At 39.6% G+C, this 20,440-nt stretch overlaps 2 protein-coding genes across 10 annotated transcripts in view; one reads left to right on the top strand and one right to left on the bottom strand.

The window, feature by feature from the left end:
* RABGAP1L (RAB GTPase activating protein 1 like) overlaps positions 1–7,139 on the bottom strand; it is a 261,963-nt gene extending 254,824 nt beyond the window's left edge. The window contains exons 1-5 of the mRNA XM_054211199.1: positions 7,041–7,139; positions 6,580–6,686; positions 4,887–4,980; positions 2,963–3,043; positions 858–915 (exon numbers count right to left, since the gene is read on the bottom strand). The gene's annotated coding sequence lies outside the window, so the exon portion shown is untranslated. The remainder of the gene's footprint in view (positions 1–857; positions 916–2,962; positions 3,044–4,886; positions 4,981–6,579; positions 6,687–7,040) is intronic.
* Positions 7,140–7,212: 73 nt separating this feature from the next.
* RC3H1 (ring finger and CCCH-type domains 1) overlaps positions 7,213–20,440 on the top strand; it is an 81,235-nt gene continuing 68,007 nt past the window's right edge. For 4 of the 9 annotated variants that reach the window (XM_054211190.1, XM_054211189.1, XM_054211183.1 and 1 more), the window contains exon 1: positions 7,213–7,397. The gene's annotated coding sequence lies outside the window, so the exon portion shown is untranslated. The remainder of the gene's footprint in view (positions 7,398–20,440) is intronic. The other 5 variants (XM_054211188.1, XM_054211185.1, XM_054211184.1 and 2 more) reach the window with 2 other exon arrangements.

Genomic DNA, 20,440 nt, shown 5'->3' with positions numbered 1-20,440 from the left:
GAAGCGCAAGATGCTTTGTCTTTGTTTGTTTCACCCTCTGCCTGCTGACACTTGTGAGTTGTAGATGTTACACCTAAGAGATCAGCGAATGCGTATGTTTGCTCTCAACTGGTTTTCAATGTTTGACTCACCTGTGTAGGGTAGAAACAGTTTTATCTTGTCTATTTAATATGCAAATAAGTGTAAATATGGATATGTACTTCCTGTGCAAGGAAATCTAAGGAGAGGGTGGTTTTTGTGTATGAAAATAGAGGACACTCCTTTTTTTGCTCTTTTTTTTTGCAGAACACTGTGTGTTAATGGAAACACTGATAAGAAAAGCTGCTGCCTGGGAGAGACAGTGATAAACCGAAACATAAACAACCTTCCCATATCAAATTGCTGAACTGAAGTTCAACTACAGTCAAGTTATAAAGACCAAGGACTTTACGAGGAAGATGAACAACTTGCTTTCTGACTCCTGTTTTTACGTGCAGGTAGCATGTGTCTGCTGACTAGAGCCACCAGACACCAAAAGCATTGGAGACAAATAGACTGGAGAAACTGTGGCCTTATGTATGACAGTAAGAAACTTCCCTAAGAGAACAGAAAGCGTGCTTCTCAAAATATTTTGGATTTGTTAACAGGCTAAAACTTTTGCCTGTACTGTAGCCTTCCATGTGCCTCAATGTAAGCTCCATCTGTGCTCACAGTATGTTCTTATCCTTTCACTGTTGTTTCTTTAGCAACTATATCAGTAGCTTATGTAGAAAAATAACACCAAAAGTAGTTAACTAGCCAAACCACAATTACTATCTCTTCCTATCTGGTAATGAGAGCTAATTCCACTATTATTTATTATTTTTAGTTCTACTTACTGATTCCCTTTAGTGAATTTCCTTTTTCTTCTTATGTAAATGCCACCTCCTTCACCTGCTGGAATCAAAGTAGAGTAGGCAGCATCACCTGGCATGTCAGATTACTATAGCCTTCAACCAACAAATCAACACATTTGAAAAAATATTGTTATTTTATTAACAATAAAAGATACCAACTTCTTTTATGAAACCTGTGTTCTTTTCAACCAAACTAAAAAATAATTTCAATAGTTAGAACACTAAATAATAAAAAATAATAATCTTTCAAGGTTAGGATCAATGATGTAATTCTTGACGACACTTTACCAAAAACAGATGAACATTCACAATAGGAACAAATTATACTGTACATCTGCAATTCAGAAATTGAATTGCTGGAATGGTGTGTAACAGCTGTTTACCAGTACAGTAACGAGAGACAGAAACAGAATACTGTGCTGAAGAGAAATTTAAAAGTGGAGGAGGAAGTTCGCAGCAAAAAGGTAGGATTTTGCATGTGTGAGAATTTGCCTGTCAAAGTAGACATGATATGTAGAATCTGGTAAAAGAATAAAGGAAATTACCATACAGCTATGATCTCTGAAAAATAATTTCAGCTTACCTAAACAAAATTGATTTTTGTTTATAGGTCTCTTCTCAAAAAACACCACGGGATGAAATGTAAAAAATGTCCCTCTGCAACTACGGGGACAATATACTTTTTAAAAACTGCTAGAATTGAGATCTGAATAAGCAGCAGCTACTTGAGATCCACACTAATATAAAAACACCTAAACTGACTTTATGCAGTTATTTGTACGTTAGGATTAGCTAAGGCTTACTTAGTCCTTTACTTTTATTTTCCTGTGGGAACTGATAGTCCCATTTGTTGGAAGGTGCACTGGGCAAGTCTTCTATCAGGTGTTCCCAAACCAAACCGGTACAAAACTTTGAGTCTTTACGGGCAATACTAAGCAAGAGTAACTCCTGGAAATCGTCAGCATGTTTTCTTTTACTGCAGAAGTATGAGTGCTCTACCTGGGAAATTTGATTGGAAAAATTACTCAGATAGCAGTTCAGTCATAATGTAATTACTGTAACTTGCACAAGTGTGGAGGATGCATAAGGTGTAGTGGTTGGAACAGAAGACCAGACCATGGGGTTTATTCCTCATCTTGCCGCTGCTTGCTATATGAACCTGAAAATTTGCTTAACCTCTACAGTTTAGCTTCCCCTGCAAAGTGAGAATAAGGTTGTGGTTTTATGTGCAGCTAAACAAGGGTACTGACTTACCATAGAAAACCCATGCTGACTGTATTGCCCTACCTGTCTTTCACCTTCCCCCAGGTTTACATGAGGAAATCTGCCAGAAAGGAACAAAAACTACCTGGCTAATTTAGGTGGCTCTCGGTATTATACACTCACCCGAGCTGGAATTCTTATGAAATGTAATTTTCTTAATTCTTTATCGTCTCAACTCATATGTTACTTTGCTAAGCTCAATAAAAGGCTGTTGTAAAATGTGATGCAATAATATTATAAAGGAAGAGAAAAGAACAAATTTCAACGTAAGTACCACTGAAGGAAGGAAAGGAAATAAAGGGTCATACTTCTCCTTTTTGTTGAGACAGAATAGAAAAGGAAATTAAAAAAGGAACTAAGGTGCAAGATAAAGAGGTGGCAGCACATGGCTCTTGGCAGAGGCTCTAGACCCTACCCAGGGGGCAGATTCAGAAGCTAAACAGATGGTTATTTCAGCAGAGGGCACCAGAACAACAAGTATGCGGTAGTGACTTTGACTTCCTCTGCCCGGTGAATACTAGATCTCTAATACCCTCGCAGCCTCCAAGTGGGTCTGCATTCTTGTTATGCTGCGAATCCTTGTACTTTATAATGCTTCAAAATTTTGTCACGCTTAGAGAGAGTTGTTGCTGAATGATGCTGGAAGCACTGTGATCGAAGCAAACCAGGAATTACATACAAGCAGAAAGGCAGTAAGGAGTACCATGAGAATCTGTGGCACATACTACTATGTCAGCATATCACATCCCTAAATGCCAGTAGGACAAAGAGGATAACGAGATGGGACAGCTGAGTGAAACTTCTAACCAAAGGGAAGTTTTTACCTTCCTTATCATTTCCTCCTTTTTCACAGCAGCTGAAGCCACAGGGTATCTTCATATAGATTTTTTTGCACTCCTAGCAGCCTGAAAACACAAATGTTAAAAACTGACTGATATTCTGCAAATCTATTACTTATAGCATCGAATAACTGCAAAAAGTTTTACAAAATTTTAAACAAATCTGATAGTGTTTGGTGGGTTATACAGCATTATTTGCTCATGCAAACTGAGTGGTTGAGAAAGAAGCATTCATGAAGGAATTTTATACTTATGCACCTCACATTCCTTTACATAATTCAAGCTTCTGTTGTATAAAGGAAATCTAAACCTTACAGGTTATGGTCAAGATACTGAGCATGTCCTTCCACAGTGGAACACTTTATTTTGCTTTCATGTTATTATTATTTTGCTTTCATGTTATTATTATTTTAAAACAAGCATATATAACTAGTTCTAAAAGTTGCATCTGAATTACATGGGCTTGGGTGATATTCAGCATACTCTTTAACAAGTATTGGGATTTTTTGCAATGATTATGTTGGGTGGATATGCTTCAATCTTCTAGTCAGTGTAATCTTATGAAAATGCAGGAAATTTAGGTTTCACTAACGTGATAGTCAAGCACACAAAAAAGTGCTAAAGATTTTCTTTTTTGTTATCTTTTATTTTATGTAATATATGCAAGAGTGTGAAATAACAAGGACTTTTTTAAAATGCTTTCAGCCATCTGGAAAAATATTTAATTCTTGCCTTTCATTCTGATATCACAGGTTTCAAAATGAGAAATTTTCCATTATTATCAGCTTTACAGGTCATGCAGATAACTAAAACAGCAAACCGAAACATTGCCAACACATTAGAAAAATAATTTCTTTTTATGAAGACAGCTATTCTGTTACCACAGTTTTGTATCAGTTTATATGGAAAGAGTAATATAAAAATTGAATCATGAGATGATATGATTTGACAGTTACACTGGTATTTTACCTATTGCTCTCAGTCATACAGGCTAATACGGGATTCATTTCTAATGTATGATCTAAAGAACATTACTAGGGTGACCACAAATGTAAAATCCGAGAACCATGCCTATGTGTTATCCCCTTTTGGAAGGAAAAAAAGAAAAAGCAGCACTGGAAAATTGCGACAATACGTTGTAGAATCAAAACTAATTCCCTTGGGGTTTTAAGGACATAAAAGAAAGAACAATGTGAATAACTGGAGATAAATTACAGCAGATTTAATAATAAGCTGAAATGAGATATGAAAACAGTAATCTTAAAAGCAAATACTGCTTTGTGTTTCATATGATAAAGTGGCATGTCATGCAGGAAGAAATGCTGCATAAGTGGAGAAAGTAGACATTAAAAATAATCTAGGTACCTAGTGGGATCAGTTCACAAAGAGAGAACAAACTCATCTACAAATTTCTGAACTTTTAAAATCCAGAATAAAGAATAATCATTAGAAAAGTGTTACTCTCATGGAGGTCTAAAACGGGGTTTAAGATTTAACGTACTCATCCTTGCAATGTTACTTAGTAAGAACCATAGGTCATTTCAGATCCCACTTCTTTAAATTTAAACAATGCAGTACTGTGGTAAACTATGTTGTAATACTGAAAATTGTTGTTACCAAGTAAATACTGGTAACACTATTTGCTAAGTGGTAACAGAATTCCTGAGGGAAAACATAAGCTACCTGAAAATGAAAACTTTTCAGCAATATAGGAACTATATACAGGAACCAAGTATAGGAAGTGGTAGAAGTCTCCAGATTGGTGTATTAAAAACCAGACTGAACAAACCAGCAGAATTATGTACTGTGTACAGTCACCTGCTATAAACCAGGAAGTAAGAGGACGTCCTCAGGCCTTGACCATTTCTAGTTTCTGTGACTTTAAACAAAGGTTGCAGAGAACACCTACCATTTTAGTTCCTAGTGCTGGCTTCTGCATCCAAACAGGATACTAATAACTTCAGTAAGGTTCACGTTTATAGCATAACATTTAGAAGAGGAATCTGCAAAAGATGGCAATTGCTGATTGAAAATTTTCTGTGGTATGTACAGGTTTAAATCAGAATAACAGGTGAAGATGATAATCAAATTGATCTAGAATAACATGCAGAGATACTACCTAGTAGTTCATTTCCAAGGGAGGAGTAATTACATGGAGTATAATGATTCATGTTGTGTTTTGTTTTGTTTTTTTTTTTAAACAAACTGTGCTGCAATTTGCCTACTGGTTATATGAAAGATTGTGCTTCAGGACAAAGACTCTTACATAATTTACACAGTCATTAAGAACAAGTGGTATTAATGTTTCATTGGGGCATTGTAGGAAGTATTACAATGCCAATATAATGATAAAAATGTAATACTGTACTAATCTGTGATCATCCCTGACTTCTGAATCTGGCTAACTATGATATTCTCGATTAAATCATTCATTCAGATATTTTATTGTGTAAGGATTCTGATGCTTACAAACATTGGCTAGTTTATATTTCTGTTTGTAGACTAATAAATCTTTCCTGTTAATCTCCTTGAAATAACACTAAAACAGCCATAATGCTTAAGATTCACAATTCCACATTAAACTTCCCAATTTACACTTCTTTTGTAACTCATAGTAAGTTAAATGTGGTCCTTGTAAAGATCTTAGTCTTCTGTGTTCGTAAGATCCCAAATGCCTGTGAATATGGCAAGAAAACCCTGTTTTCAGAAATTCATTTAATAGCTGTTCTTGATATTATTTTATTCAATCGCTAATCCTTGTTAAGCATTAAGCTTAATTGTTTTGGTGGAGAAGACTAAATAAAGACAATTCCTTAGTAAAACTGAGAGAAATAACACATTTTGCTACTATCACCACATTTCTTGTAAAGTTAACATGAAAATCTGTCTGCAATCAATAAAAACTCAGAAATAGGAGCTGAAGATTAAACTTCCCCTGTGTCGACTTTCCCTCATGTCCAGGAGTTCAGTTTTATTATTTGTTTCCGTGTTTCGGTCTGCATGTCACAACCCAGCTTCCTTTTGCAGGTCACTGCCTCAAACCCCTGGTTCTGAGCCTGGTTCCTTCTGACCTGACATTGCACTGTTTTAATGGCATCTCGAGGTCACGTAGTCCTCTACAGTTCAGATGTTGAACTGATAATACAGTGCATGCATCCTTACAGTGTTATAAAGTATCTAGAAGCGCAGGGATTCCATATGCAGCATCCTGCCCGATGGCTTCGCATCTCCATTGATCCGCAGAGCCTCCAGCTGGGCACAGACATGACAAAATACATGGGGAATAGGACAGAACCACCGCACCCTGCTTTTGTTGTTAAATTTGGAAATAAATTTGGACAAATTTCCTAGTATTTTATACCACAGTTCATGTTCTTATAAAACTGGAATTAGTTTAATGCTACCTTGAAATATCCTGGTGTTAAATGGTTAGTTCTCAAAGCACTTTAAAACTATCAATATGTGCCAACTAAATGCAGCAAGTCATCACCAATACTCATAAGGCATTTTACAACTTCACTTTAAAATTTCTTCTGTAGCCCAACTGTAGTTCATCTACTGTGTGATACAGGAAGGCTTGGCAGGGCCCCAATACATCTTACCTGTGGTGCTGGTTGAGGCTGAGGATGAATTAAATGTGTCCTACAGCAAAGAAACCTACAGGGTACCTTCTCCCGCGGCAAGCCTAGCCCTGCACCTTCCCGTGGGCCTGGTAGGCAAAACAACAGGGTCTTTTCCCTGCACAGCCACCTGGAGACTTTTTCCCCTCTCAGTAAGAAAATAAACCAACCCCCAAGCCCTTACGGTTTGATGGCACGAGGCAGTCACAGTGAGGAAGAAGTGAACCACGATGTACCCCGAATAGAGGACACCGCCACACACCACACCCCCCCACTGCGGGCGCTGAAGGAGAGAAAATGGCGGGCCGGGGGCTTTGGGAGGCCCTGAACAGGCAGAGAGCTCCTCAGGCTACACCTCGCGTTAGGAACATCCCCGTAGCCTCGCAACGCCTGCTGTGATCACGGGCGACGAGAAAATGAGGTAGAAGAGCAAAAAAACCCACCCAAAAGGCGGGGAGGGCAGCGGGAAGCACACACCATCCCTGAGAGGAACTAATAGCACCCCCATCGAGCACTCCCGGCGTTCCAGCCCGTGACTCGGCTCTTTCTTTCGGTCCCGCCCCGCCTGCCCGGGGGCCGGGCGCAGGAAGGGGCGGGCGGCAGCGGCGAGGCGGCGCGGGGAGGTAGCCGACGCACAAGATGGCCGCTGCTGCAGCGGCGGCGGAGGGGTGGCAGCGGGCGACGGCTCTGGGGGGGCCCCGGGGTCTGCGGGTGCTGGAGGAGCAGGGCGCTGTGGCCGCCCTCGTGTGCCGTAGCTGAGGGGGGTGGTGGCGGCCGCTGCGGGGAGCCCGGCCCGTGTGGTGAGTGCGCTGTCTCCTCTGCCCCCCGCTGCCGAGCTGGGCTGTGGGGAGTGGAGAGCCGGGGGTGCGGGGAACAATGGGGCTGGCCTGGGGGAGCGCTGGCGGGAGGGCTCTGCTCCTCTCCCCGGGGAAGGGAGGCGGAGGGGCGGGCGCTGCGCCTGCCTGTCGGGCCTGCTGCCTGCCTCGCTAGGCCTCTGGCTCCTGCCGGGCTCAATTTCCGAGCGCCCCGGGCAGAGAGGGGGCTGCGGAGGCCGCCGTCCCCGGTGCGGAGGAGGGTAGGAAGAGCCCGGCGCCTGGGTTCGGCCCGGCGGGGGGGTGGAGGGTGCAAGACGCGGCATCGCCTCAGGCTATGGCAGGGAAGGGACAGGCGGCTTTTGTGTGTGGCCTGCGTCTGCTGTTGTTTTTCCAGGGGCTCTGCGTGCCTCGAAAGAAGACAAAAACGCATTCCCGTGTCGCGCTCGGTACAGTGAAACGAACAATGCGGGGGAATAAGGCTAGGGCTCCCCTCTTCCCGCCGTCGGATGGGGGGGACACCCCCCTCACACCCACCCCCTGAGTTGTCGCTCTTTTGTCTGTGGTGCCTGAGGGAAGAGCGAGGTGGCCCCCGGCCTCCCTCTGCGTGGGGAGAAATCGTGGTAAAACAAAACAGTAACTCCGCTTACTTTCACTAGTTTTTCACCCTGGTGTTTGTTGTTTTAGCTGTTGTATTAACAGGGCAAAGACGGGCGAGGTTTCTGGCCGGAGTGCGGTGTTGGTATACCTGTATTTTGGCGTGGTTGGGAAGGTCCTGGTGTCAGTTTTTGTCCTCAAAAGCCATTGTGAGGCCTGTGCCGTTTTGAAACAGGGAACTGATGCAGTTTTTTTTTTCCTAGGAACTGGGAATATTTAATTTTCTCAACACATGCATGTATGCCTTTTTCCTCAGAGCAGCTCTCTTGTTTTTCTAATTTCAGTCGAGTGTGAATGAAAAATCTTCTGTTCCTCCGGTGGCACCTACTGTTTTCTGTGTAGTTTTACTATATTGAAAATGGCTGAAGTAAAAATAAATTAAAAATTAAAAAAAAAAACTTGCAAAAACGATTAAAAGGTCCAAGGGTGGTCAGGTTGGTTGTTGCAGAGCTGCTTTAATCATTGTAACTGGTTTAGCAATTTTATCTTCTAATCACTCTGCTTGGAAGAGAAACGCAGTTGTTAAATTCAGTATTTTTACTTGATTCATGTCATAGAGCTATAGAGTTGTTAGGTAACACAGCAGTACTACGAGGCAGAAATGAATGTTTTCCTAAACTTTACCTTTTTTACCCCTTTCAGGCTTAAAAGGATTTGGTGGGCGTTAGTTTTTATCAACTGAAAATGTCTATTTCTGTGTTTAAAATCAGTGAAGATAGTAAGAGACTGCATAGTTGTATAAATAACTTGGTGTTCCTAGGAGGAGTGTGTACCTTATTGATGGTTTCTAAGCTTCACCAGTAGCACCATGGCTTTCTTCAGTCCATTAATGCACGATGTTGGTATGAAATTATGGTTTCCGCTAACATAAATAGAAGCAGACGTTATCAGTTAGGCACCTTTTCTTTTCCCAGTAATAGCTTATCGCTTTACCTTCCTGTCGCAGAAGAGGTTCTGTCAAAGCAGGCAGCTTGACAGGCTGCTTTGAGGGAAATTTAGAAATGCAGGTACCATCAGTGCAGTCTGTTTTGACAACCAGAGACTTGAGTGGTGTGCTCGTCAATCACTTCTGAGCAGCAGTAACCTTAATGGAGATGAGTGGGAAGTTACTTGAATGTTTTCTGGCGTGGTTTTTTTTTTTTGTCAGCTTTGTATCCAAACTAGCTTAGTTTAAAGCAAAATATTTTAGAAACTTAATGATGAGACTATTCTGTGCTGATAATGATTTTAAAGACTGATGTTCCAGTAAAAAGATGAATGTTTGAATCCAGAAATTGTACATTAATATGTCAGGGTTTCATTTCTGGGTATATTAGGACATGTGTATTATTACATAAAAGTGGTCATGTGTCCTGGTTGGCCTAAACCACGACATCATGCTAAAACAGATAAACAGACATTAACAGGATTGCTTTTGGAAACTTCTGCCATGTTGCCAGTGATTCACCAGCAATCTGGGTGGAAACCATTTTCAATCTTGTTGAATTAAGCATTGCAGAAGCTGAGATTCAGTGAGCGTGTGTATTAAAATACTGACTGAATTTCTTTATACGTGGTTCAGAGGTGTTGGGCGAATGCTGATGGTGGTCACATCTGATGATGATGGCAAAGACTGACATCCCATTTTATTTAGGGTCTATATCTCATAACTAACCAGTGCTGTAAAAGGCAGTTTTGTGATACTTAGGGAATTGACCTTTCCCATTCTGTAATATGTAATAATATGAAGGATAATTACTTTTTTCTTATTATAATTCCACCGAAGAAATAAGATGGTTTACATGCTGGATACCTGGAAAAAAATGTTTCATCCATTTGAAAGAACTTATGGAATCGTAGTTTTCAAACTGTGAAGTGTAAAGCCAAACTAGAAGGGAAGAACTCGCCTCCATTTGGGTTCCCAAACATTCCAAGCATCAAAACAGCAGCAGCAGCTATAAGATACCTTTTAAGCAGATGACCCATTATAAAACTGCTGATTTTTTGCAAAGCCTGCTTATTGTTTAGAGTTATTTTCCCCAGTGGATTCACGGAATCATTTTGCAGATGAAACTCTGGTTTTGTGGTTCTTATTCCCGCACCCAGTAAATCAGATGTTTGTTTGCTGGAGCATCCCAAGTAATATTGGCTGTTAGGCCAAAAAAAAAAAACTTGTCTCAAAGTACATGAGAGAGAAGCCACAGGAGAATTTGTAGCTTGAAGTTAATGCCTTGGACTGCACTTGGTAATGAATATGAAACCATTGTCGTACAGGAATAAAGATACACTTTTGTTGTGAAAGATCATTATATGAACATCCTGCACCAGCTGAAATTTCAGTGTAACCTTCAAGATTCTGTGTAGGCTATGTTACAGTAATGCAGTGTGAGGTCTATGGATGGATCATAATTGAGAAAGAAAACCACAAATATTTACTTACATAGTGTTACTTTCCTTTCTGTGCAGAGATATTCCACAGTGCATGGTGAATTACGTGCAGTTCCCATCTCTTAGTTTGACCACTTGTTTTTCTCAAGAAGTATGTCTCTTAACTGTTATCTTTTGCATCAGTTTCATTTTCTTGGTTAGCAGTACCGTAGAAGTTGAAATGGTATTAGATTTCAAAGGGCTAACTGTTTTCTAATGATTTTTTTTATTTGTGGAAATGCGTAATGAGCAAGAAGGTGCAGAAGTCCTATCAGCTTATTGTAAATAGATTTTTCTGATATAAAGAGACTTTCTGGTTAGAGTAAGGAAATAGCTTTCCTGTTACTGCATGGTAGCAACATGTTGTGTTGTGTTCTACGAACTGGAGAAGGAAGGGATTTTTGTTATAGAAATATCAAGATTTCTAAATTATTTATTGCAGATTTATGTTCCCGGAAGTGGTGCCAGTTGTGCACTGCTCTGTGTTGGAATTTGTAATGGAGTGTGTTTCATAGAAGTGCGATGGGTGTCGCCCTGTGTCCCCTCATCCCCCCGCTTTGAGATTTCCTTCTAATAGAGTGAGAAGGCAGGCTATGTGTGGTGTAGGATGACTTTTGGCAGGCAGAGATGGCTTATTGTGTACATCAGCAACATATTGCAGAAATGTTACGCAGGCAGACTTTTAATAGATTGCAGTAAGACTGGCAGAATAACCACAAGCAGGTATTTCTGTTACCTTTGAGAAGGTGGCTTTTGGCTCTGGCTCAAGTTTGAACTTGGTGTGAGTGAGACACTGTTGCATTATGCAGATAAAAAATGTTATGTCATCTAATTAGCAGCATCTCCTGAGTATCTGCTGTTGACATTTGGAAAAATCTGAAGACTTTAACACTGATTCATGCAGGAAAAAGGACCTGGACATCCTTTGCGGACTCTTGCGTGAAAGCTTCTGCTCAGGATGCTTTGGGTTTTTTTAATAAAAAAAAAAAAAAAGGGGGGGGGGTGGAGGGAAGAAAACAGTATCTTGGGAAACATAAGGGCCACATTTAGCAAATCTCTTTTTCGTGTTATTGTGTGCCTTTACCTAGAGTATTTTGTACAATGTTTGGCACACTGTTAAAAATGAGGAATTATTAGGAACATGGAGAAAAATCTTCATATGAAAGATGGTTGGGAGGAAGAGAGAGGAGGGCAAGGGAAGAGGGTTGTTTTGATAGACAAAAGAATTCAATTTTTTCCAGTTTTACAACATAAGAAGTGGAGTATGTGCAGTTAAACTGAAAAGCAATGCAAGTGTGGCTGAAGGAAGGAACAGATCTTTCATTTGCTTCACATAGATTGTGGTACAGGTTGCTATGTAATTTGAGACAAAGAACACAGAAGAGAGTGTGTCAGACAAGTAATACTGTTGTAAGGTGAGTTGAGCATTAGAAGAGCTGGAAGGTTATTGACAATTATTCATTCCAACCTTGAAGTCACTAAAATAGCCATAAGGGACATGTTCTTGCTGTGTAGATCCGTCTCACTACTGATTTCTTGCAAAACCACTTTTTAAAATACTTCATGTTGAGCATTATTTCTCAATTGCACAAATACTTGGAGTTTGAGGGGGTGCATTTTATGTTAATCTGAGACTTCTGTAGTAGGACTGTGCTTCAGCTACAAGACAACTGAAGAAACAAAGCGTGTGGGTTAGCTGAAGTAACTGAAACGTGCTAGTCTGGGAGAATCTAGATCTTGCAGGTGGTTCCTGATTTCTTTTGGGTTTGTTTTTTATTTTAACAAGGAAAGTCTGGTTTGTCTCATCCCTCTACTACGCCAATTTAATAGGTGTTTTTACAACGAACTAATTAACTACTATTTAAAAGCAGGCTGTTAATCTTAACATACAATCTGGACATTCCAAATGTCGTCATTTTTCAGGATGCTTCCGTGTTCATCAAACCCTGTCAGGATAAACGTTGAAGGTTGAGGTATGGTTGTTTTTAAACATGTTGTTCATAATTAAATTGTGGTTGATCAGCTGATGAAGCAGTAGTGGTTGTAGCCTGGTTCTAAAGGTCTTCTCAGAACTTCCTCCTGAAATAATTTCTAGCAATTACTTTGTCCTCATATGGTGAGCAAGTTGAAAGGTTTTTCAGTTACAACTTTTGACTTCCCTACTGCTTTGAAAGGAGACTTCTACTAGAGTAGCAGTAATTTTTTATCTCTTTATTATGCATTGAAGGTCTTCGGGGACCTGCAAGCTAATTATTTTTGATAAATTGTGTTAGGCAGTGTTGGTCTCCAACTCAAATTTAAGAGCTATCTTTTGGGCAGAAGGAATGAGGTTCAGTGAAGGTAGTACCAAGTGAATGAATTGAACCCACGCCGAGAAGGATGGTTTTAATTACCTATTTATTAATAAACCAGCTTCTGTGAAACACTCCCAGTGTTCATTATCATTTAACTTTCTCCTTGCTTTGTTTTTGGAGTAAACATTATACATACTGACTTAGCACTCTTGACGTTGTACTCAACTCGATGTAGCAGTTGTACTTGAATGAGTAACTCTTCCATGTTTTACTACAGTGACTGTGTAATATAAATGCCCTTCAAAAGTGGGTGAAATGAAACTCCTTACTGTTGACTTACTTTTCTTGTAAGTCATAATCCTTCAGCTTGTTCTCCCCACCCCCCGCTCTGTTATCAATTTAGAATGGAAGTCCTTCAGGCACTATTTGATGTTAGGAACTGTACAAACAAATGGAAGTGTTAAGACTTCCTTATCCAGTGTTTGTATCTGATGAATATGGTACTCACCTTATGACAAGACTAAAGTGTTTTGTGCCCTCTACTTTTTTTAAATTGTGTGCCAAGATGCAAGAACCAAAGGGGAGGCCTTGAAATTATTGGCTGCTAAATCTGAAAAAAAATAGTAGAAATGTACTTTGATTAGCTTACATGGTGTTCTGAAATTGTGACATGCTGCATAAACATTATTTTATGACCATTAATAATTCTGGCAGTTACACAGGCCTAATGATAATTAAATCTTGTCTTTCGGAGTGTAAGCTGTTCTCTGGGAGGCTCAGTAGAAAATTTCCCCCTGCGTTTACAAGTGAGTGTTGTAATGAAATCTTGAACAGTCTGCTCCTGAATCCAGTGAAGCAATCATCTCTGGTCATGATGTTTCACAATTTAAAATTCCTATTTCAGTTCATTTTACAAAAATCAAGCCTGGGTTTTGTGCCACAATGAGTGGATTGAGGCGATATGAAACAGCAGATAGCGGGTGTGGAAGAAAGAGTAGGAGTGTATGCATACTGTGAAGGAAGTCTCAGCCTCCCCACTCTGTAAATGAAAAGTCTTCCCAGTAATGTATTTTCTAGCTTCTTAGATAGGTGTTTCTTGAGCTCTTCCAGAGCAATTAAGTCTGGTTTACCTGGCATTCAGGCAGTTGTTCTTAGACGTCTCTGAGGAGCTCAGGCATTTACATGTAAGGTACCAAATTGACAATGTACCCTGTTGTAAATAACAGAACCAATTAATCAATTGAAAAGATCTTGATAAATAGTTGTTCATTATAATGCTGAAATTGTTATTAGTCACCTCCATTGTTACTAGTTATTGTGCAGGAACACATTAAAATTCAAAAATCTTGGGAAGCTGGAAAATTACTAACTCCAGAAGGATAGTAATTCTTAGTCTTACTTGCTTTGTAAAGAGAATGTGGATTTTGTTTCAAAAACAGATCAGAAATTACTAAAGCAATTACAAAGAAAATACCACTCTCCCATGTATATTTCCAGACTTGAAATGACATTTCTGTAAGGAGTCTTTATTTCCTTGCTTGCTAAAATGCTCTTGTTCTCTTGTAAGATCCGCTGCCCCCACCCCCAATCCATGGGTGTCTTCACCTCTCCTGTTCCTTTTCTCTTTGATGATCTTTTGTTCTCTGATATTAGCTACTTTCATTCTAAGTTGTTTTGTTGTTGTTGTTGTTTTTTTTTTTTTAATTTAACTTTGTTCTGCTGTGAGCCAGTATTCAACTCAGCTAGTTAATGCAGGTAACAGAGATGGCATATTGCCTATTAATTTTGTTGCTTTGAGAATTCAGACTTGCAGGATGGGCTGTTTGGATAATGGAGCAACCGTGGGACTCTTTGTTCTTGGACTTTACTGGGGACTATCAAAATGTCACTGCTTCCTCTGGAACTGGTGAGAAGTTAGGAAGCATTGTTCATGGCGTGCTCCCTCGTGACTCTTTTGGCTGTTGCTGTAAATTTGAAAGAAGAAAGATAAAAATAAGTTAGGCTAAACTGGCTTGATGGAATGGACTAGGTAAGTTAAACCAGAGGCTGCGATTCAGGCTGTCCTTCCTGTTTATGAGTCATTGTCCTGTTAAATTGTGTGAAAAGGTCTCCTGTAGAATTAATTAAAAGAGAGGTCTTAGTAGTACTGCAAAAAAACTTTAGTTAAAATGGTGAATTTTAATTTTGGTCTTACTTGTTTAATCAGGCTTTAAGGATGGAAGCCTGTACACTATAACTTCTTTGTAGGTGATTCATACAAAAAGTGGAAAGAAAATGTTATTCAGGAAAGTGAGAATTATTAAACTTTGGTTGCTTGGAATAGTCCAGACTATTTTAAATATGACTGTTTTGTTGCCAGTTGTTGCTGGATTCTGCAGAAAAGGTGTGAATTATCAGAGCTGCCTTCTGGACTTGCTAATGCTTGTGCGTATTGTTAATCTCTTGTATTTGTGTTCTGTATCTTCTATTCTGTATCATGTTGCTTCTGTGATATCTTTTTATGCCATTTATCTGCTGTGTTGTACTTTATACAGAGTCTATTCCTGACTGGCAGACAACTTGCTTCATGGTTCCCTCTGTTTTTCTCTTCTGAATCGTCTATTCTGTTTGTCAAGTTTAAGGATGTGTTTGTGTTAAGGATCTTCAGGGAGAGGAATAATTGGGTTTGCATTGATAGTTGTGATTTAGTGCACAGAAAAGGTGCTCAAAGTACAGGTAGACAGCGTGTTTGGAAACCCTTTGAATGATCTCATCTCTTTGCTTTTTTGTAAGAGTTGTAAGGTTTTGTAAGAGTTTTGTAAGCTCTTTTGTAAGAGCTGCCTATCGAGAACTTCTTTCCTGTGAGGGTGGCAGAGCACTGGCACAGGCTGCCCAGAGAGGTGCTGATGTCTCCGTCTCTGGAGACATTCCAAACCCGCCTGGACGTGTTCCTGTGCCACCTGCTCTGGGTGACCCTGCTCTGGCAGGGGGTTGGACTAGATGATCTCCAGAGGTCCCTTTCAACCCTACGATTCTGTGATTCTGTGAACAGTAGGCAACTGGAGGTATCGGGAATGGCCTTGATCTGATTTGTGTCAGAATGCATTGGGAAACGTAGCTTTTCAGCTTTCCCTTCAGTGATGCTGCTTAGCATTTTACTGGTGACTCTGGACATAGTCATAAGAGTTCTTCTATTGGAGTGCAAGGTACTTCTTATTTTTATTATTAAAACAATAAAGTGAAAGGCTGTGGACAAAGCTCTCCTAAGGACTCTACCAGAAAGCAAAAAAGCACAGCACAGTGGTACTTTCCAGGCTAAGGACCAGTAATGTGGTAAGTCACCTTTGATGGCCTGCTTGGATTTTGAGATTAGCATTTCTGTTGCAGCCTCCTGTTTTGAGGGCTGCTGGTAGAGAAGCCAGACTTCTGGTTAGAGCAAGAGAGATCTCATAGAAGGGACTTGACAGCTTTGTGGCTGCAAAGCAAAATAAATTCCGTAGGTTATACTTGTACTAAATATATCCCTTTTTCCTAATTATTACCGGAGTTAAGAATATTTATCTTCTCACCAAGCACTGTAATTTTTGCAGATTGTGTTCCTGTGTGTGGGGGGGAAAATACTTGGCAAAATTACCATCTCTCCTTAATGCGTGATGTTCTGTCTCCTTTCTGTAGCACTTGCGAAAACGAAGGAATAAAAATAGGACTAATAAGATGACAGAAAAACTAGCAAGTTGCTTTCAGGATTTTTTTGTAATCATTTATTCATGCACCAGGTGTATCGGAAATTAATTAGTTGGGTTATGCTATATTAAGTGTCAAAGTCTCTGCACTGTACTTCATAGAAATGAACTATTTCCCCTGTGGTTTTTGAAGTGAGGGATTACATGGCTTCAGCAAGCAGAGGGATCTGTAGTTAGCTTTTCTGGCCATTCCTTTCACAGTGGAACTTCACAGTCAAATGCTTCTAACAAAATTGCACACAAGGACTGGGTGGGGATGTCTCTGGGTGTGTTTCTGAGGAGGAATTACGTGATCACAGCCATTTTTACGTGGATTCTCAGCTTCGCTAGACCAGTTTAGAATAGAACAACTTGAGCTCTGTCAAGCTGAAGCTTGAGCATGATGTAGGTAATTTCAGGACATACCAGGAAGAAAGGCGTCCACAGAAATACTTGGTATCAGTAAGGTAAATTATAGATCAGTATTTGAGGATGTAATGGTGTGACTATCACATTAGGCACTGCACGATGAGAATGGGGTGTAGTGTCAGTATTACTCACTGGGTATTAAAATGATCACAGGCCTATTTTCTTCTATGTAAAATCTGAAGGGGGGAAAAAAGTTCCACTGTTTCTTCCTGTGAGTAATATATGAATTCACCTGATAAATAAAAATATTAGGTGTCCTCCCCCTACCCACCTCCCTGAGACAGGAAAAAGAAAGCCTCGGAACGGTTCATTTGCCAGTCACGGGACAGTAGTTGGGAGCCTTCAGGAAGGGGAAGTGAGTGGCAGCAATCCTTTCCTTCGAGCACATCTGCTAATTCATTAACTTAGTGTAGCTTTTGAGAAGTGGGAATAGAATCAGTCATGTTGATGTGACAAGCTGGTATGTGAGCTGTCATTACAGAGTCAAAATTGACAGCAAGCCTGTGAAAATCCAGTGACTACAGTATGCTAATTAATACGTTTAAATACTTTGTTCCTGTTAGGTTTTGTATATTAAAGAAAATAATTCCCAGCGCAATTTTGAGGGCTTCAGTAGTGCTATTACAGATGGCTTTGGCTTACAGATTTTGAGAATTTTCTTTTTTTGAATAGTTTGTCATTCGCTTCTAGTTCACTGTCTTTGCTTTTATTCCCAAAACAGTCAGTACCTAAATACAGGAATGTGTAAAGGAATGTTGACTGCATGGGTGGTAAGATGATTCAGTGCCTAGTTTTCCCTTGCTATGCCTTATTGTATATTTAGATACCTGCTGTTTAATAAGGGTCTTGCACAAGACAGGGGGAATTTAAATGATCGTCGTGTAAATACTGCCTGTACAAGGCTTATTGTCACTTACCCTGGCTTGATCTGCAGCAGTAGGGGTGTGATTGACAGCTGAGTGCATTCATTCTTAAGACTCTAAAAGAAGGAAAACTTCAAAATAGAAGTAGTTTTCTGTGTAGTGCATGTGTGCAGTAACTATAAAACATTTATCAGATTTACTCTGAAGGTACTGGAATAGGTGATATTGCAGTTAGGGCGTGTGAAGAAACACTTGTGGTCTCCTAGCAGTCTGTGATGGTGTGCCTATTGAAACCTCTTGTGGGCTGTAACGGCTTCGAGAGGAGATTGTTAATGGAAGTTGAAACACCCAAATGAAGTAAATAGATGTTTGACTGTGCAGCTACTCTTGTTTTCTTTCTATCTTCCAGTCTTTAGTTTTCTGTGAGTGAGGTCTAATCTTCTGCGAATAAGATTAATTAACAGAAGTTTATCCTTTGCTTTTAAAAAGGTAGACTAGTTTAGTGTGCTATGAAGATATACTTTTTACAAACAGAACTCTGGCAGTAGAGTCTGTGAGATTGTCCCCTACGCGTTTTTTATCTTATGTCATTCCAGTTGCTGATACTGCTATAATATAGTTGTAATATGTTTTTTGAGATGAATGCATCTTTTAAGACTTAGCATTATAAACTGCAAATGAGAAAATTGTTCTTCATGGACTGCTCCACTTAAAACAAGTTTCGTGTGGAGTAAGCAGTAAATAAGAGAACTTGCATTCTGAAAGACAAAATCACATGTTTGGAGTAGAACAGTTTTTACAAGTCCAGAGCAGCAAAATTAATCAAGTTGGCAGTGGATTTTTAATTAACTTCTTGGGATTATTGTGTTTTGCCCTCTTGCTTGGATGCTTTTCAAGTTTTGAAACTTCTATAACTAGGGCTATAATTCAAAACTCTTGTAAGAGGATGCACAATACTCTTTCTCCCATTTGAATTCAGGCTCCTGCCAAAAAGAAATACAACTTTTATCCATTACTAATAGGAGGATCAATGGGATGTTGGAGGTTTGGATTTGTTCCTCTTACACACGACTGTTTTGCATTGTTCGCTATATTAAAAAAAAAAAAAAAGGCAGCAGCTTTCATTTTTGTGGTTAAGCTCTGAGATGTTTGTTATTGGTTAAGAGTAGGTGTTTAATGGAAACCCTGAGACTTTTGTTTCCACTCACTAAAACCACGAGTACTGTTTTTAATGATCTTGTAAAGTTGTAAAAGAAAGATGCTATTTTTATAAAACTGGAAGGTAAGTAACTAACACCAAAGCAGCAAAATATTTAAGTTGGGTTGTTTTTTTTTCCCCTTATAATTGACGGTTACATGAAAAGTCTAATTCAAAAGGAGTACCTTGCCTCAGGCTATTTCTGGCCTCTGGAACTGCTCTTTTTAGCAGTGCTACAAATTGAATCACCGGGTGCTGATAGCATTTAAAGCAAATGAGGCTCAATTACATTCTGAGTCAGAAGTACCTGAATTAACCTGCTTTTCAGCAACAGTTGTGTGACCTCTCCTACTGATATTTAAAGACTTTAAGCCCTGTGTGAATCTGTGTGAATGGTAATTTAATGCTACTTAAAAGTGATGAGCAGGTTTGTCCGTGCTGAACAGTGTTTGGATTTTTACAACAAAACTGTGCTCAGAGGTGTGGAGAAAATCTTGAATATTATGTTGACTAGCTTTTTTTTTGTTTTTTTTTTTTTTTTTAGTGCAACTGTTAAAACAGAGCTGAAACTCTCCAGGCTCGGTGCCATTTCTGCAACAAGCTGCCTTTTAACCTTGGATGACTCCAGAGCTTTAGTGTAGACTAGGTTATGTTCTTAAAACACAATTGCAGCCTGTGTCATGGACACAAGCAAAATAGTCATCTGTCAAACTTATGTTCTTTATCCTAATATCTCTGCTGTTATTACCAGTGAAGCTACTACAGGGCTGGCCAAAGGAGGAGATCTGGCTTAGTTTGGCCCCTGTAAGCTATTTTTGTGTCTGCTATCGTAGCATTTACATGATTGCTTCTTTGTTTGCAACTCTTGGTTTTAGGAGCAGTAAGAAAACTTGGAGTTGTGGACTGCTGCAGCATTCTTACATCTTCTTTAGATAGCACCTTGCTTAGTGCAAATGATAAGCTGAAAGGATGGTTTTGACTATATTTGTGTGACTAGCACTGTCAAGAAACGTTGGTTACAACTAGCTGTGAAGCATTATTTTTGAAGCATAGATAATTTTTAGGTGGGTTTAGTATGAAGGAACAATTCTACGGGTTGTTAGCACTTGAGTTCCTTATTCCATTTCACCTACTCTCACCATGCCAAACTGTTAGTCTAGTCATCCTCATTATTAATATTGCCTAATAGCATTTAAATGTGTAGTTAAAACTTAGCCAATGCTTTTGAAATGGCTTCCATTAATGAAGACATACTTAAAAATCTGTGTTGCCCTGGTTGTGCCAAAATAAACTGCTCATGAAACGACACCTAAAAACTTAGGCTGTGATCTGGGAGAGAAATGGGGAAAACCTAGATTATCTTTGTTAGCAACTCCTCAGTCTGTTTACCTCCACTTGTTGGCAGCGGTTGTTATGACTGCAGTGTTGTGGTGAGCGGAACAGTGTTTTGACAGCAATTTTCAAATGTGCATCTCTTCTCTGG

This window comes from Rissa tridactyla, chromosome 8 (assembly GCF_028500815.1).
Source record: "Rissa tridactyla isolate bRisTri1 chromosome 8, bRisTri1.patW.cur.20221130, whole genome shotgun sequence".
NCBI classification, from domain to species: domain Eukaryota; kingdom Metazoa; phylum Chordata; class Aves; order Charadriiformes; family Laridae; genus Rissa; species Rissa tridactyla.
The sequence above is the reverse complement of the archived record's forward strand: the minus strand, read 5'-3'. Positions and strand labels throughout refer to the sequence as shown.